This window comes from Gopherus flavomarginatus, unplaced genomic scaffold, assembly GCF_025201925.1.
Source record: "Gopherus flavomarginatus isolate rGopFla2 unplaced genomic scaffold, rGopFla2.mat.asm mat_scaffold_44_arrow_ctg1, whole genome shotgun sequence".
Classification (NCBI taxonomy): domain Eukaryota; kingdom Metazoa; phylum Chordata; order Testudines; family Testudinidae; genus Gopherus; species Gopherus flavomarginatus.
The window spans coordinates 1,504,794-1,523,408 of NW_026115088.1; the positions used below are offsets into that span (position 1 = coordinate 1,504,794).

The following is an 18,615-nucleotide window of genomic DNA, read 5'->3' on the forward strand; positions in this document are numbered from 1 at the left end:
AGCAGTCAGTCTTTGGTACTTCACAGCGGTGTTGGTAGTCATCAGGACTTAAGGGCCTTTCCAGCATGGAGCCAAGGCAGTCTTTCGTTGGTGGACCTTTACATCAATCCCGTCTCCTGGTTCCAAGGAGTGGCAGGGCTGCTAGGGTCTTTGGGTAGCGCTTCCTTACCTGTGAGAAAAAAAACTTAACACATTTCATTAGTGCCTGGCAGTGTTTTTCAGATCTCATAGCTGCATGGGCAAATTCAAGCCCTCCTTTTCCTGGTTGTTAACCAAGTCTTAACTGTGAGCAGTGTCCTTGAATGGAGTCAGTGTCTTATCTATAGCCTGAGCTTGCTATTTTATTTTATTTTATTTTTTCAGTTAATTCATTCTGTTCTTTGTGCTTCTTCCTTTCTTGGCTTCTTTTAACCTGCAAAGGAAACTTTCACTTTTTACTTATACACCTTTTTCCCAACAATGAACACCTACACATTGTCATTATACAGTACATTAGTCTTATTATTTAATATATGCCACACACACCCTTTTACTAAAATAACCTTATTACAGAGCTTTCGAGCAACAAGCCAGGACAAGCACACCCACTTTGAGGAGTTCACTCAATACAACCTCTAGTCCAATAGCCTTCCACCATCCCCAGCCCTCTGGCTAGAAATCTGAGGTAGCCAGAAAGATCCCATGTACAATATGGGGAGTGGGTTAACTTTTCATGTCCTTGCTTTCAAAGACTGTTGGTATGCAAATTTTAACAACAATTTTTGCAATTAACAATTTGACCAATAAAGTTTCTTTTCCTTACTTAAGGAAATGCATTAGACTTTAGTATATCACATTCTCCTGATTTATCTAAACACTTTGTATTCCAAGTTGAACAAAACAAGTATCTGCATTTTAATTTAACCTTTTTGTTTGATTTTAAACTAGATTATTTTATAAAAATATTAAACACAAAAATTCCGGCCACAAGACAAACACCACAAGACAGAACATAGAACACAAAACATAATTTCTATTGTGCCAGTAAATGCATGGTACGTTGAATGCTGTTTAGCTGGCATCAGTTTTCTCTGATTATCTGAAAGACAAAAAAACAGAGGTCTACCCCTTCTGGGCAGACAATCATTGCTTAAAATAGACAAATACCCTTGTTGATTTCAGGAAAAACAGAGGAATTATCCCATATTTTATGTGTTTCATAGGCAGCCCAGGTTTCAGTGGCTCCTACCTTATCAGTTAGATAATTTGCATGAATACAGATGCTTTCTGGCTTGCTTTTTACTTTTAACTCTTGCTTTCAAACACTGAAAGAAAACATCACTACTTATAGTGCCCTTACAGCCTAATAAAATTTCAATTACATAGCACTATATATTTTCTTCAGCTAATTTAACTAAATTCTAAATGATTGCAATTAACAATTTCTTTGCCTCAATTTATTTACAAACATTTCAAAGACACCAAGAACTTTCCTCTTTAGCATTTTTACAAAGTTCAACTGCTGTTTCCTCCAGCAACTACAGAGTTAACTTCTCACTCTCCCTTAAATCACTTGCTTGTCTCCCAACAGCCACTTTTATCAACTCAAATCACCATTCCAAGTAAGTTCTGGGTATTTGAAATCCCCATGCTTACACTTACTTACTCCTTCCTTCCACTACACCCTTAAAGTTTTCCAACCTGTTTTCCAATCTCTCTGTCTGTTGCCTGCCCGCCTGGGCCCGATCCTGCTTTTCTCACTGAACCGTCCCTTCCATAGGCACCAACTTCTTCCACTACCAGTTTAGCTAGGAGGGTGGGCTTCTCAACTAGCCCCCCACCCCTCCTGGTCTCTTCCCTTAAACATTCTTACTCACAAGACTACCCGAGTCCTCCTTCATGAGGCTTGCCACCTAGACGAAGACACATGGCCCATTGGGCAAAGGCCATTTACTTAACATATAATTTGAAGGACTACTCTTAGAGGGTTTACCCAGAGACTCATTCATCTGTTTGACACTTAAACAGAAAAGAGAATTACACAGAGAGCAGAGGGAATTACAGTCTAAGCCAGACTTTCCCACTTCTATACACTGACCGCTACAGGGGACAGGACAGAAGGATCTCAATTTAACCTCAGAGCTGTCTCGCACACATGGCTTCCACTCCGAGGAATTACGAACAAGAGGTTCAGTTCCACCCACACTCCTAACACCCAAATGAACAGAGAAAAAAAACAACAACAGTAACTGGTTAAATAGAACAGAACCAGAACCAAATAGTGTTTCCTTATCCTATTAGGACTCACTTTTACTCATGCAGTTCTCAGCATATAACACCAACAGTACCAAGCAAAGCAAACACAAAATAACAAGGGTAAAACAAATAGATGGTGTAAATTCTGCAGGGCTCCCCCCTTCTTAATTGCTCACCAAACTGTGACAAATTTCTGTTACCAATCTATCCCTCATGTCAGATGATCAGGCTGACACTACAGGATCGTTGGGGGAAGATAAAGAAAACACACCATATAACTGAATTTTAAAGCTTCATTAATAAAATAATAAAACAACAACGGAGAGTGTTGGGAACGCTCTCACATCACTCAGGAAAATATTAATGCCCCAAGCCCGAAGCTCCTTTCATACTTACACACGTACGTCCAGACTGGCCACTTCTGTGTATAATGTTCAGAGGAGGGGGAGAGGTGGAAGGGAGATTATCCTGTATACAGCTTGTCCAGAATTTCCAACATGCTTCTGCTCTTGGGAGGGCTGTTCTTTTACACCCTGGAATCTCCTGCGGCGTCTCTTTCAGAGATTCCAGTCCAGGTCGGCTGCCTGTGGCTTCTTTGGTGTCACCAAGCCACACCGACTCCAGGGTCACAAAGGCACACTGTTGGATCTTACTGGACAGTTAAGCTTTGCAAATGTAATTTCAGTTCTGTAACTTGTATTTCCTTTGCTTCGCCTCTGTCTATATTTTTTCCTTCACAGCCAGCTGGGGCCGAAAGCAGCCCCTCCCTGCACCAAGCACAGTCCGCGCCGATTCCTGACCCTGAACGCAGAGCACCCCCCTCCTTCCATCCCGGGGCCAAGATGATTTTTAAATTAACCCGTTCCTTATGTCTTTTTCTTTCTTTTTCTCTTTCCCATTAAACATTCTAGTAGCAATGCTAACTACTTCAGACAAACTTTTCCCTTGCGTACCATCTGGATGCTTTCTAAATCTTTTTGCAATATCCTTTGCACATTGTGACATGAAAACCATTTTAACCATCTCCTTTCCATGATCAGTTTCAGGATTTAAATTCCCATGCTTTTTAACTTCACAAATCAGTCGAGCACAAAAGTCAGAGAGGTGCTTATCTGGATGCTGAACACAAGCAGTCACCTTGCTCCAATTTGGAGTAGCCTCCCCTGCATCTCTAATACCATTCAAAACAGCTTTTAAAAATCCATCCAACTTTGTCTTTTGAGCTGGATTATTGGGATTCCAGTTAGGGTCAGTAATTAGCCAAGGTGCATTCAAATGAGCTGCAGATTTTTCTTTTACTTTTTGTCTTTCATCTTCTGTCATGAGAGTATCTAATAACTGATTTACATTTGCCCAAGTGGGCACATGAGTGAAAAAGATTGTGCAGAACATTCTTTCCACTGCCTCAGGATTGTCTCATAAGTGAGGCATAGTGCACTGCCAGTTAAACAAATTTGAAGTTGCAAACAGGGTATGGGTAAAACCATCTCATGTTCCCCAGCAACCAGTAGAACCAGATAAGTTCTCAATGAGGCTTGTAATATCAGAGGTATCTCAGAAACATTCTCTCTCATGGAGTTAAGTAACCTAGTGGGGGTCCACAAGGGCAAGGACAAGGGCTGCTGTAATATTGGGGGTGTTTGAAAAGCAGTCCCTGACCAAGTTTGCAAAAGGCTGGCTGGAGGCTGCACAGAGGGGGTGAGGCTGCCTGATTCCTCTGAAGATGAGGGAACATCACTCTGAGCTCCCCCTTGATTCTCCTCTGTCCCTGAACTGTCCCTAACCTGCTTTTGAATCCTTGCACTCCATCAGACGGGGAAGAACAGGAACAAAATTGTCCTCCTCCCGGTGCGGCTCTGGTGCATATGGTGGGTGATTTTTTTACAAGAGCTCTCCATACAAACAGCTTCAAAAGCTACCCATCCCTCCATGGGTTTATAATTATACCATACAAACAAGTAATCCATTTGTCTCGGCCTAAGATCAACCAAAATATCCCTTAAGGAGTTCCTCCTATCTGTGGAAAAGGTTTCACCCACCGGCCAGTCTCTAGTTGGGGACAAATGAAAGGTAAATGATGGCCATTGGATCCAACACAGATTTCTCATCTTAAATTTAACTAGATCAGCTGTCTCAGAAATCTCTTTCCAATCTCTAAGTATCAGAGACAACGGGGCATCCCCCGGGCACTTACTGCCAACTTGTCTCATTTTAATGAAGGGACTCTAACCCCCTCTTCATGAAGGGACTCTAACCCCTCCTCCCCGGGTCGAGGTAAAGGGACTCTAACCCCCACCTCCCCGCGTCGAGCGCTCGCTTACCTCTCCAGGGACTTGAACACCTGGACTGAGACTCAAACCCAGGCTGGGACTCTAACCCAGACAACTTGGATCCTGTGCAAACCTGGACTGGGACTCTAACCCAGACCTGGACTGGGACTCTAACCCAGACCTAAGTAGTCAGGGACCCTAACCCCGACAACCTGGACCCTACTCAATGGGTAGGTGGACGTTGCTGGATTTCCAAGAGTTTCAGCTGGTTCACAGAACACGCCTTATCGCCAACGCAGAGATCAGATCACCAGGCAAGGCTCCTCTAAACTGGAGGATGCGCGCTGCGTTGCCTCAGGGTCCGATCCCCCGCCGGAGAGTCAGACGGGTCCCGGCGGAGTCGCCAAAGATGTCAGGGACTCTAACCCAGACGGCAAAGTTCGTTGTCTGACCGCGAGAGAGACAGGCAACACCAGCAAGGTCCGATCAAAAGCTCTTTATTGACAAGTGCACGCATCAATAGAGAGCAGCTCGTCTCCAGAGAGAACCAGCCTGCTCTTTACATCTTAGTACAAGCCTATATAGACAGTTCCGTCGCGTCATAAATTATTCACTGGAGCAACCCACCCCCTTCTTCTAACAACTAGAAACTAGACACCTTTAGTATACATGCATGCCTAAAGTTAGAAATGTAGGGGAGTTAAAAACAAACAAAGAACAAAACCAGGGAGCGAAAACAAGGAGGCTGGGAAACTAGGACTCTTATCAGTTCTTCGAAGGAGCTGCCCGAACACAGCACATCTGGTACTATGCCAGGAATGCAGCTTCTCTCTTATCTCACTTTTTCCCAGCGCTTGTGAGACATGCTGCTGCTTCTCAGTGTTTTCCACTCAGGGATTACCCACAAACCTCTGTTAGCCTGACTTTGGTCAGGTTGGCATACCTGGTTTTGTCTGCTATATCTTTATTCAGGCCTAACAATTATAATGTCACAGTCTCGGTGAGTTGACTGCTGCAGCTCCCCGTAGACTCTGCCTGCGCCTCTCACCGAGCTGGAGTACAGCAGGCGAGGGGAGAGCACTCAATGTATTGCATCTACACTAGACGCGATATATCAACCCCCGCTGGATCGATCGCTGCCCACCGATTCGGCAGGTGGTATAGACATACCCCGAGTATCTGGTGATCGGAGCTGGACCCCCGAGGGGGACACATTGAAGGAACTCAGGGGTTAAGGTGCCTCTATTGTCAACTGTCAGGGCTGCTGTGGCTCAGAGGAGGGTGCCTGACTGCCTGGCAGGCTTAGGCGCCGCAAGCCTTGGAGGTGGGAGAAGTGAAGCGGCCACGGCGTGCTCGGGGTGCTCGTGCTCGGAGCAGGGGTGAGCTCGGGCGACGGGGGATGCCGCAGGGCAGAGCAGGAGAGTTGCCACAAGAGGGGAGCCTCAGGGTGGAGGGGGGAGCTGCCACGGGTGGGGCGCCTCAGGGCAGGGGTGCGGGGGGGGGAGGGTGCAAGGTGGAAGTTTCGCCTAGGGCATGAAACTTCCTTGCACCGGCCCTGCCCCACGCCCTGCCTGCAGCCAGCCCTGCACCCCCTGCCCTGCCCTGCCGGCAGTCAGCCTCTGTCTCCAGCCAGCCCTGCACCTTCTGCTTTGCCTGCACCAGCCGCATCCTCCCTGCCCTGTCTCCAGCCAACCCCTGATGCACCCCCCTGCCTGAAGCCAGCCAGCCACGCAGCCCTTGCCCTGCCTGAAGCCAGACCCTACCTCCAGCCAACCCCACATCCACTGGTGCCCTGCACTTCCCAGGGCAGTAACCCTGCACATCTGCTTCAATGAGGGGGGCAGGGAGCAGCTGGGACCCACACATGTGCACACCCTAGGGTGACCAGACAGCAAGTGTGAAAAATCGGGACGGCGTGGGGGGTAATAGGATCCTAGATAAGACCCCAAAATTCGGACTGTCCCTATAAAATTGGGACATCTGGTCACCACAGCACACCCCCAGGACTCCTGAGTTCCATTGCTGGGTTTCCTATTGGTTCCTCTGCTGGTTGTTTTCCTTTTTCTGGGGACTTTGGGCAAGTTGCTCCCCACTCTCGGGCTCTGTCCCCAGCAGTCAAATGGGGATTTCATACCTTCCCGCTATTGGAAAGTGCTGGGAGAATCCCCCAGCAAAAGCTGCTCTGACAGTGCTAAGCAGCATCTGACCATTCAAGGTCGGAGCTCACTGCCCAGGAGGAGTGCTTGGCTCTGGGGTTTCACTTCAGCCCAGTGTAGAGAGAGAGCCCTAACCATGGAGTTTGGCTCAAGAAGACCAAGTCTCCAATTTGTTAAGGGTGTTTTGAATTTCAATCCTGTGCTCCAAAGTGCTTGGTGTCAGTTGTAAACTTTAGGAGCATGCTCTCCACTCCATTTTCCAAATCATTCATGAAAATATAGAATAGTACCTGACACCGGACTGATCCCTGCCAGACCCACTAGGTTCACCCTCCCCGTTGGGCAGCTAAACATGGAGAAGGGCTCCTGGAGTCTTGGCTTTCAACCAGCTCTGCACCCACATTACACTGATTGCAGCTGGACTACATTTCCCTCGTTTGCTTCTGAGAATGTCCTATGGGACTGTGTCGAAAGCCTTAGTAACACCAAGCTAGATCCCATCTATTGTTTACTCACCTCTACCAGGCCCAGAACCCTGCCAAAGAAGGAAAGAGGATTGGTTTGGAATGATTTGTTCTTGACAATTCCACGCTCACTAGTCATAAGAACCAAATCATCCTGTAGGTGCTGCTGACAAACTGAGTGTTTAAGAATGTATTGCAGGATCTCTCCAGCTATGGCAGTCAGGCTAGCTAGTCTGTAAGTCCCAGAGGTCTTTTTGTTCCCCTTTGAAAGATAGGTCCTGTCTTGTTCATGGATGGGAAGATGTTCTTTTTCAGGGGTCTCAGACGAGAACTGGGGCACAACACCTGGTTTGTTAAGGCCACAAAAACGGAGGCAGGAACCTCTTCTCTGCTGCTGGCAAAGAACCACAGGTACCTAAAAGATAGGGACTCACATCTTTGAATGGGCTTTAAAAAGGCAGTGGTTAATAAGTTTGGCCCCGACCATTTCTTGTTTCCACAGACTAGACATTTTAGCAAACTTTAGAATTCCTTGGTGCTAAACACTGTGAAACTCCCCTTTCTCCTTCACAGAGGGCTTTAATACCCCTTATCTCACTTGGGCTCTAAACTGCCCATAGTTCGAGAACTGTTCCTGTTCCGATTGGACAGATGGGAGAAGGGAAGTGACCTACCCAAGGCCTACACAACAAGGCGATGGCAGAGCCAGAAAGAGAAGCAACCAGTTCTGACTCCTGTTCTAACAGATGAAAACACCCCAGCGCCCAGGAATCGAGATGGTGGGAAAATTTCATTCAAACCGTTTCTGTCCGAAAATCCCATTTAGACTAAACCAGTTTGTTTCTCAGAATCATAACAAGTGGGATGAAAGATCTTTGCAAAAATATTTTGTTGCAAAACAAAAGCATCTCCTCTTTGTCAGAGTGTGTTAAATTGTCTCCTCGCACACAAAGAGGAGACACTTACATCTCAACCATTAGATAAGATGCTTCAATCTGAGCTAAGTCGTTGCTACTATTAACAATTTCAAAATAAAAAAATACAAATAAAATAGACGATTTCAGCTAATCTATTATGTCATAATCTGGGAAACTTCATATTATGCACTACTTCTAGTGACACTCCCAAATGGATCCGCATCCTTCACCCACCATGAGGTAGGTAAGAGCGGATCATTATTATCCCTACTTGAAAGAGGGAGAAGCTCAGGCTGAGAAAGAAGAATTGACTTGTCTTAGGTCACACAGCCCGTCAGAGGCAGTGTTGGGAATAGGACCGAAGAGCCCTGATTTTCAAACAAACCATCGGATCTTGAATTTCAGACATTGAATGACCTGAATACTGTGCTCTCAGATGAGCTCCAGACCAACAACAGTGACAGTAATTATTCAGCAAGTATTTGAGGAGAACTGCAATGTTAGAGGGAATCATCAACTGCTCAGAGACAATTAATGCAGAGAAGCAGCAAAATTAATCAAAGATAGAACTGGTTCTGACTTATTTACTTGATCTTAAAAGAGAACAACAAGGACCTGAGTCTCCTCCCTGTCAACATCCCCCTGCTCAACCAATCAGGGTAGAGACGGAGGACGGGAGGCTGAGGGTTCTCACCAGAGAGCCCAAAGGATGGCCCAGGTCACCGGTGGGGATCACTGCCCGAGCACTATTTCAGTCCCACATTTTTGGGTGGACCTTCCATAGTGGGAGCTGCAGAGGACTTCCCTGCAACACACACACACACACCTCCGTCCTGTTGTTGGGAAGGGAACAGGAGAAAGGACAAAAGAAGCAAGAGAAGAAGAGGAGGGAGGGATGGAGGAAGAGGTGAAACAAAAAGGACAAACCCTAATGTCCCCAGCGATTCTAAGGGACAAAATCCCAGGTGCGCAATAAAATTCTGCCTCTAAGCTCGTGTTTTCCATGCCTAGAATTCACTTGTCACCAGATAGATCAGACTGAACAGGTTTCAAACCTCCAGGAGGCTCTTACCTTCTAAACAGGGACGGCTGTTTTCTAGTAAAATCACTACAAGGGAAGGAGGAAACTCGAAAGAGGTTCCTCCTGGCGCTCACGTCCATGACCCCAAATAATCTCTCAGTCCTCAAAGAGAGACCTGGAGAAGGAAACGTGCTGAAGCAAAGCCACAGAGGTCTCTGAGGTTTCCCTGGCCCCTCGCCCCTGTCCTGCCTGGCTGATGTCAGCATCTCTCTGTGAGGTCACCACCTCCCCACCACCTTTGACCAATAGTCTGAGGTCCTGCAAAAGGCCTTTGTGATGTCACTGCCACACCCCTCCCTTGCTGGGCTAATGTCCTGCCCCTGGCCAGGCACTTTGGAGGTTTGAGCTACTCCCTGTGGATCACCCCACTCAAGGAGCGTTCGTTCTAGGCAGCAAGCCGGCTAGACAGGAAAACATCAGACGCTGCTCCCAATGCTACACTCAGTTTTTCAGAAATTAGTCGACTTCATGGTCAGAAGACACCATTAGAGCATCTAACCTGCATATCACAGGCCTCCTGTATGACATAACAGCTACTTTGGGGGCAAACACATTCCAGAAAGGCATCTAGTCTTCATTAAATGACATCAGGAGATGGTGAATCCACCACTTTCCTTGGTAGCTTGCTCCTGTGGTGAATCATCCTCGCTGTTGACTATTGTGCCTCAGTTGTAATATGAATTTGTCTCTTTTCACTTTCCAGCCATTGGGTCTTGTTATGCCTTTCTCTGCTCCATTCAAGAGCCCGTAAATACCCAATCTTTTCTCTCCATTAAGGCCCTTCAACATTTCAATGAAATCACCTTTCAATCTTCTTTTGATAAGCTAAACAGGTTGAGCTCTTTCAATAGCTCACTGGAAGGCATTTTTCTCCAGCCCTCAGAACATTTGGTGGCTCTTTGCTGCCCTAGCTCCAATTTCACAACATCTTTTTCAAATGAGGATACCAGAACTGGAGGCAGTATAAAGGTTGTATAAAGGTAAAATTAAATAGGTTGCAGAGGAGTTTTTTTTAATTTCGGCTTTTGTTGCTAAAAATTTTGTCTCTCTGCGGTGAGAAAAAACACTCCCCGAATGCCAAAATTTGAGCCATGAAAAGCGGCAGTGTGAACAGCGCATCATAGGTGGAGCTGTGCTCCCGGTGACAAAGCTCCTGCCCCTCATTGGAGGTAGTTTGGCTTTGTTGCCGGGGAAGCTCTCTCTCAGCGATAAGGACGGCCACACAGCGCACCTTACAATGGCATGGTTAGAGTGGCACAGCTGCACCGTGGTAAGGTGCGCGGTGTAGACACAGCCTCAGAGCTGGGGAAAGCCGACAGGCGCTGAGGAGCACAGGGTTCAGACAGAGACATCCGTTAGGAGAGGAACTATTCACAGGGATTCTCTATAGCCTAGTAAGGTGGAGAGGATGGAAGATGATAATGTACAGGTAGGTTCTGATGAGAAACAGTGAAATGAAAGAGTCTCCCTCAATTACATCATGTAATAGCAGACAGCTAAAATGGGACACATTTTAGAAGTGCTTAAATACAAACGCTAAACGTCTAAGTACTAAGACTGGTGAATTTGAGTGCCTGGTATTGAGTGACGATATTGATAGAATAGGCATCACAGAAACCCTTGCACCCCCTCCTGCACCCACATGGGGAGACTGACCTGTGTGCATGGAGCAGCTGGCATTGCTGCCCCCCACTCCTCCCTGGAACGCTGCTCATCTGGGCACCCCTAGGGGCTGTGGGATGTGGGGGCAAGAAGTGAGATCATCCGAGCTCCCTGCATCCAGGTCACTTTCCTCAGCCGGGCTGCATAGCGGGAGGGCAGAGAGCAGCAGCTTCTGATGCTCCCCTCACAGCACAGCCCAAGTGGGAAAAGTGACCAGGACGCATGGAGCACATAGGGTTGCTCCTTACTCCCCTCAAACCTCTATGGACCCATGGAGGAGCATTGGGGCAGGGGAGAGCAGTGAGCACCTTTGCACTGCCACACGGTGCCCTTTGACCCCTGGAGCCCTGGGCGGCTATCGGGGGGCACCACCCCTAAGGCCGGCCAGGCTCCCCAGAACGAGCAGCAGAAAACACAGAGACTGGCCACACACTGAGCAGTGGTAGCCTGGGCGGCTCGTAATGGAGGCTCAGGGGGAGAGGGGCGTCATAACATTTTTTCCCAGATTTGGACCTTAGCGTCCAAAATATGGGTGTTAGCATGAAAACCTCCAAGCTTAGTTACCAGCTTGGACCTGGTAAAGCTGCCACCAGCCAGGGATTTATACAGTGCCTGGCTCGCTGTGGTCTCCCCAAAACCTTCCCCGGGGGACCCCCAGACTCAGATGCCTTGAGTCTCACAACAAAGGGGAATAAACCATTTCCCTTCCCCCTCCTCCCCTCCAGGTGTTCCCTCCCTGGGTTCCTGGAGAGATATACAGAAGCAAGCTCCGTGAATCTAAACAGAGGGACTCCCCCCTCCCTGTTTCCAGTCCTGGAAATAGAAGTACCAAGATAGCTAATCTCTCTTCCCCCTTACCCAGAGGGTATGCAAAGTCAGGCTAGTAAATCTAACACAACGAGATTTTCCCCCTGACTTCTTCCTCCCACCAATTCCCTGGTGAGCTGCAGACTCAATTCCCTGGAGTCCCCACTAAAGAAAAAATCCAACAGGTCTTAAAAGAAAGCTTTATATAAAAAGAAAGAAAAGGACATAAAAATGGTCTCTCTGTATTAAGGTGACAAATACAGGGTTATTTGCTTAAAAGAAAAAAATGAATAAACAGCCTTATCCAAAAAGAATACAATTTAAACATTCCAGCAACTACACACATGTAAATACAAAAAAACCAATATAAACTTATTGTCTTATTATCTTTGTACTTACAACTTGGAAACAGAAGATTAGAAAGGCAGGAGATAGAAAAATCACTCTCATAGCCGAGACGCCACAGACACAAGACAAAGAACAAAGAACTCACACACAAACTTCCCTCCACCCAGATTTGAAAAAGTCTTGTTTCCTGATTGGTCCTCTGGTCAGGTGTTTTAGGTTACTGGTGTTACCCCTTTATAGGTAAAAGAACATTAACCCTTAGCTATCTGTTTATGACAAGGGGGCTCAGCCTCCCCAAACCTTGCACTGCCAAGGGGACAGTGGGGCCCATGATCAGGGGCCCTGGCCAAGTTAGGTCCCCCTGGAAAAGTCTCCCCTATGTCAGCCCCAGGGCTGGAGGAGCTCCCACTCCCTGCTACAGCCCGGGGGCTGCAGCAGGGGCACAGAGCTTCTCTGGTCTCAGGGCCACAGCGAGGCAGGGGTAAAGGAGTGATAGGGTGGGGCTGGTGGGGGAAGGGGTGGAACAGAAGTGACAGTGGATGGGGCCATGGGTGGAAGGGGGTAGAGCCACAGACAGAAGGTAGGGGCATGGTTCTGGTGCTGGGGCCCCCACACTTGTTCTCCCTTTCCCGGGGGTTTGGCATCACTAGCCCCGGCTTAGCGAGTAGGGTTCAGTGGTCCCCATAATGTGGGGTGCGACTCCTAGGGGGACACAGAGGAACATTCATGGGGGCACCTCAGGACCTGAGCCAGCCCACATAGAGGGCAGGGAGGGAGCACCACTCTGCCACAGCTCTTCCCCAACCCCACCCTCAGCCTGAGACTCTGGCTCCCAGCCCGGCGTCGACCCCTTTACCCCTGTCCTGCACCCCTCACCCCAGCAAGCAACAGCCCCACTCCTCCCAGCCCCGGTTCTTGACCGTGGCTTCCGAGGGGCCACAGCCATGGCTAAGAGGGCACAATGTGAAATGTTTGGGGACCACTGGTTTAGGGTGACGTCCTCAATCACTTCTCTGCAGTCCAATAAAAGCTATTCCTCACTCACCTACCCCTCCATCAGGACGGACTAGGTATGTTCTGCTGCCCTTCACTCATACAGGAAGGAGAATAACATTTCATTCCACTCAATCCTAAAGTCATTTGTAACCCAAGACCATCCCAAACTGGTCATTTGGGGAAGCGGCCCCATCATGCTGCATAGCTAGGCAGAGTAGGTGTGTCTATGCAAACACGGTCTGTTCCGGAAGTCTTTCCCCAGCTCCTCACTAGGTGAGAGAGGGGAGCTCATTCAGACCCTGCTTTCGCTTAGTATTTAAAAACTCCTTAGTGTCCCTATCTCTGCCGGCCTTAGATTTCTCCTCCTGTCCGTTTTTTGACAGCTCAGATGAGGTGACCGAGTGGTTAAGGTGATGGACTGCTACCCCATTATGCTCTGCCTGCATGGGTTCAAATCCCATTCTCATCAGAGGCATTTAGTCTTCACCCTCCTTTATAGACAACCATCTCCCCCTTTGGTACAATAACAGATCAAACAATGTTGCTTGTGTTACCCAAAATTGGGTCAGTTAGTAAGCTTAGAGAGGACTAATAATGCCCCTCCCCCCCAGAGTTTGGCAGAAAGCAGCACATTTATTAGCTTGATAGCTAAGCTCAAAAGAAGGGATGGGGGAGGGTGTCACACTCATACTCACGCTCCCAGGACAGGCCTGGCAGTGGAGATGTCAGGATCCTTTAAGGTAAGTGTCCCACAGCGCAGCGATGGACGGTGCGATGAAGATCAGTCTCCCTGAGGTGCAATAGAATGTAACACAGCGAACCACTGGCCAGATGGGCCGGGTGAAGGGCATTCACTGGAGGTACAAAGGAGAGTGGGAAAGCCACTTCACAGGCATTCAAAGCGGGAAAGGACACAAGCTGGGGGAGTTTAACAGACCTTTTGAGCATACAGGTTATACAGAGCATACAGATCACTGCTGCTCCTACAACATGATAAGTTCTCAAGCAGCATGTTTCTTACTTTGCCCATCTGTCAATTTTGATGATTATTGATGGAAATATTTTGCCATTGGGTTGTGTGTTTACACAGAAATTGACATTTACCAACAAATACACAATTCTTCCAAGCCTGCCTAGTCTGCAGTTGATGGGTTTAGAGGGACACATTCACTCTTCCAGGTCCCCATTCCAGGCCCTGTGCTCTCCAAGGTTGTCAACTTCCCGCACTGCCTGGATCCTTCCCTCATCTCCCCCCAAACCACTGCCCCCACCCCCACTTCTGGGGTCCCCTCCCTACACTGTCTAACTCCACTGCTGGCAGGATCCCTTCCTGTTCCTTTCATTTCCTGCCTCCACTCTGGGCAAAAGCTCTGCACTCTTCCCACACCAGAAGTTGAACCCAGGCCACCTGGGTGAAAATCCAGGAATCCTGACCACTAGCCCATATGGGACTATTGTTGCATCTGACGAAGTGGGTATTCACCCACGACAGCTCATGCTCCAATACGTCTGTTAGTCTAGAAGGTGCCACCGGATTCTTGGCTGCTATTATTAACTACAACTCAGGCCTTGGCTACACTGGAGAGTTACAGTGCAGGTGGTGGCTTTACAGCGCTGTAACTTACTCCCCGTCCACACTGGCAAGGCACATACAGCGCTGTATCTCCCTGGCTACAGTGCTGCATGTGCTCCACCTCGACGAGAGGAATAAAGAGAACAGAGCTGGTGATGCAGCTCTGGGGTGCCAGTGTAAACAGTGATTAATCTTACTACGCTGTCACTGACCTCCGGAACCTTCCCATAATGCTTTTAAGTAGAGATAACGCTCTTTGTTTTGGTGTGATGCCTCTGTTTGTTTTGTTGTGAGCTCAAGGCTCCCGGAGCTGCTTATCTAAAAACCAAACACAGTTACTGTTTGCAGTGAATGAGCAGAGGCAGGGGGATCCCTTTGGAACACCCACAGCTGGTGTTTGCTTGAGGAGAGAAGCAGCCGGGTGGGCACAGGGGAGGGGGGGTCTGTTTTGGATCAGCGGCTTATCTGGTCTGTGAGGAAAAAAACAAAGGCGGCTATTTGCATTTAGTGAATGAGAGAGGGGTGGGGGAGGAGGCTTGAACTTGCCAGGCAGGGAGCTGACACAGTGTCAGCTCCAAAAATCCACTCGCTCTGTCTCCCCCACGCTCCGTGTCACACTCCACCCCACCCCTCCTCTTTTGAAAAGCACATTGCAGCCACTTGAATGCTGGGATAGCTGCCCATAATGCACCACTCCCAACAGCGCTGCAAATGTGGCCATGACAGAGTGCTGGTAGCTGTCAGTGTGTCCACACTGCAGCGCTTTCCCTAAACAGCTGTAGGAAGACAGCTTTAACTCCCAGCGCTGGACAGCTGCAAGTGTAGCCAAACCCTCTCTAAGCCGACCCCTTATGAGAACAGCAGGGACTAGCATGACTAGATGTCCCGATTTTTGGGTCTTTTTCTTATATAGGTGCCTATTAACCCCACCCCCATCCCAATTTTTCACATTTGCTGTCGGATCACCCTAGCAGGGGTTGCACACAGGGCTGCATTAACCTTCAGGTGCTGAGGTTTCCCTCTCTCCATTCCCAGAGCCTGTGATCAGGAAACAGACATCAGGGCTCCCAGGTGCTGCACAGACCATCGACTGAGATCAGACCCCATATTATGCAAGGTGCTGTACAAACCCTGGGCAACGCTGAGACACCCAGGAGGTTCCCCTCAATTTCCCTGAGCCTCTGCTGCCCAACTTCTTCTGAATCCCTCTGGCTCACCCCCCCCCCACAAAAAAACCCCACCTTTCCAAACAGTCCTTCTTTCCTTGCCCCCTGATTCTGGTTTCACACCCTGGGACCATCTCCTCTCTTTGTCTCTCCCCCTCCAGGTGAAGCAGAGATGGAGGCAACTTCAGCCACTGGAGTCAACCTCAGCGAGCACTGCAGCCGGCCCCGGGGGTGGGGGGGTGTTTGCAGACACAGGAAGGGAGCAGGGGGTGCTGGGAAGAAGGTGGCAGGAGAACAAAGCTCAGAGACCCAACATGGGGAAATTCCAGGGGGCGGGGCTCTGACACATCCCAGGTGCGGGCAGCTCCTGGGGGCGGGGCTCTGGCTCAGATCGGGGGCGGGGCAGCTCCTGGGGGCAGGGCTCCAGCACGGAGCGGGGGCGGAGCAGCTCCTGGGGGCGGGGCTCTGGCACTGCCCATGGGCAGGGCAGCTCCTGGGGGCGGGGTTCTGGCACAGCCCGGGGGTGGGACAGCTCCTGGGGGCGGGGCTCTGGCACAGCCCGGGGGCGGGGGCAGCTCCTGGGGGCGGGGCTCTGGCACAGCCCATGGGGCAGGGCAGCTCCTGGGGGCGGGGCTCTGGCACATTGTGATGAGGAGCCCGGGCTGAACAGCTGCTTCCTGGTTCTCCACGTGCTGCCAGCAGCGCTGGAGCTGCCCGAGCGGGAGCGGAGCCACTGTTCTCAGCTGCAGCCAGGATCTGCCCACGGCCCCGCTGGGATCCAGGTGGTGACAGAGACTGGGGCCCAGGGGTTCCCTTGGTGTGGCTGGCGGGGGCGGGAGGGGAGAAGCCGGAGCTGCAGGCGGGGGAAGGGCGGTGGGACATTGTGACCCAGAGCCCCCGGGGAATGAGAGGCGCTGGGGGGCAGGAAAGTGACTCTGCCCCAGGGAGCCTGGGAGAAGCCTTGAAGGCGCCTCGGCCCCAGTGGAGCTGCAGGAGGATCCGTCCGCCCGCCCCGCTGAGGATGGGGGGGCCGGGGCCTGGCCGCCGTGTGGTGGGGAGAGGCAGACCCCGGGCCAGGCGGGGGTGGGCGGTGTATTAAATCCCTCCCCATAGCAATGTGCTACTTCCGGGCACTGCGCATGCCCAGTAACAGCCGCTGAAGCCGCTGCCCTTCCCCCTGCCCGGACCAGCAGTAACGTTCCGCCGGGCGCTGGGGGCGGGGCTGGAGCGGGGCGGGGGAGTGACCGGGAGCGTGGGAGGGGCGGGCGCAGAGCAGGAAATTGATGGGCAGGGGGGGGTCAGGCAGCTGGAGGCAGGGTTCGTGGGGGGCTAAGGGGCACAATCCGGCCTGGGGGGAGGAGCAGGAGTTGAGCTCAGGGGGAGGCGCTGGCAGAGCCCCCCCTTTGGTGTGAGGGCGGAGGTGTCGAGGGGGGAGGAGAAGCCGGAGTTGCAGGGGGGGGGGGAGGTCACTGGGGTCGGGGGGTAGATCTGTCTCTGTGCAGCCAGGACATTCACGGGGTGGGAGGGAGGTGAGTTAACTGGATCCTGTCCCTGTTTTTGCCACTTCCTCCCACACACACATTCTCTCAAGTTTTCCCCTTTTCTCTCTCATTATCACAAGTGTCTATAAAATCCAGGGAGATTCTCCTCCCCCCCCCCCAATGATCAGCTCTCTAATTGCCTCTGATTTTCCCTTTTCTCTCCATACTTCTCAATGTGCTAAGATGCAGCCGCCTCTGGGGTGGATCCATGGTGGCCATTATTTGCTAGTGACAGCCCGTGGATCTTTCTTGCCCTCCAGGCCTTCCATTCTCCTGTTAAAGAAGCACTCCCCAGGCTCCCTCTGCCTGTGTGACTGGCCAGCAGGAGGTGGTGTTAACTTTCTAGCCACTTCTCACACTCTGTGAGGTAACACTTGCAGGGGCAGGGAAGGTGTCTGTGTGGGGAGATTGCAGCTGAAGGGGCATTGTGGTAGGGGGAGGCCTCTGGGTGGCTGGGCAGGGGGTACCCTAGTCAGGTTGGTGGGTTGTGGAGGTTTGGGGTTTTCGGGGGTGGTGGTTCTGATGTGCCCATCCCTGAGGCTATGGGTCCTGGAGGTGGGTATCGCTTGGGGCCTGGTGGCTGCAGAACAGTGGGGGTGGGTGTCTCTTGGGGAGGCGGGACAGAGGGTTAGAGGGAGCCTGGTTCTGTGCCAGGGGCTCTGTCTGTGCTTCCCCCACTGGTTCCTGGTTTTGTTGCCATGCCCAGTGAACAGAGCTGGGGGAGGGGATCCCTGGCACTAGGTGAGGGCATGCCAGGGAAGCAGAGTGATGGGTCGCACTGTAAAGCATCAGGGGGTCACACTGGGCAGAGGAGGGGGTCCCAGGCAAATGTCAGGGTAGATCGTTCTGGAGGGTGGGGAAGTTCTAGGCAGGAAAGTGAGGGACTGAGTTCCCAGTGGTGGGGGGGGTCCCTTGAGGGGGTCCCTGGCTGCTGGGGGCTCTTGGTGGGGGGAACCCTTTGGGATTCCCAACCTGGCAATCATGGTGTGGTGGGGTTCTCTGGCCGGTGGGGCTTTGAGGGGTATCTGGGGTCCCTGGCCAGGGACTCTGGGGGCTGCGTCCCAGGGAATATCTGATGGGATCCTGGCTGGGGGTGTCTGGGGCCCCTGGCTGGGGGGTCTGGGCTCTGGGTACTAGGGGGTGTCTGGGGGCTGCTGCTAACCATAATCCTTCTCTCTGGTCAACTTGTACCAGAGTCCTGGCTCCTGGTCACCAGGTCACCAAGTCCATTCCCCAGTCACGTGCCCTGTCACTGTGATAACTTTCTGTCCACTTAGCAAACACTGTTAGTGTGAATTCACAGAATTTACTTTTCTCCTCTTTTGAAAACTGCAGGAACTTTCGGTTCCGTTTGGAAAATTTTTGCCCCCAGTCCTTGTCCTAGATCTGCGGGGGTGAG

The 18,615-nt window shown here is 50.6% G+C and overlaps 1 long non-coding RNA gene across 1 annotated transcript; it reads right to left on the reverse strand.

The window, feature by feature from the left end:
- Window positions 1-394: 394 nt before the first annotated feature.
- On the reverse strand, window positions 395-3,053 carry LOC127042470 (uncharacterized). The gene is made up of 2 exons (XR_007771954.1): window positions 2,640-3,053; window positions 395-1,078 (listed from the first exon to the last, which is right to left on the reverse strand). It is a non-coding gene; the product is annotated as an uncharacterized LOC127042470 (long non-coding RNA).
- Window positions 3,054-18,615: the final 15,562 nt, after the last annotated feature.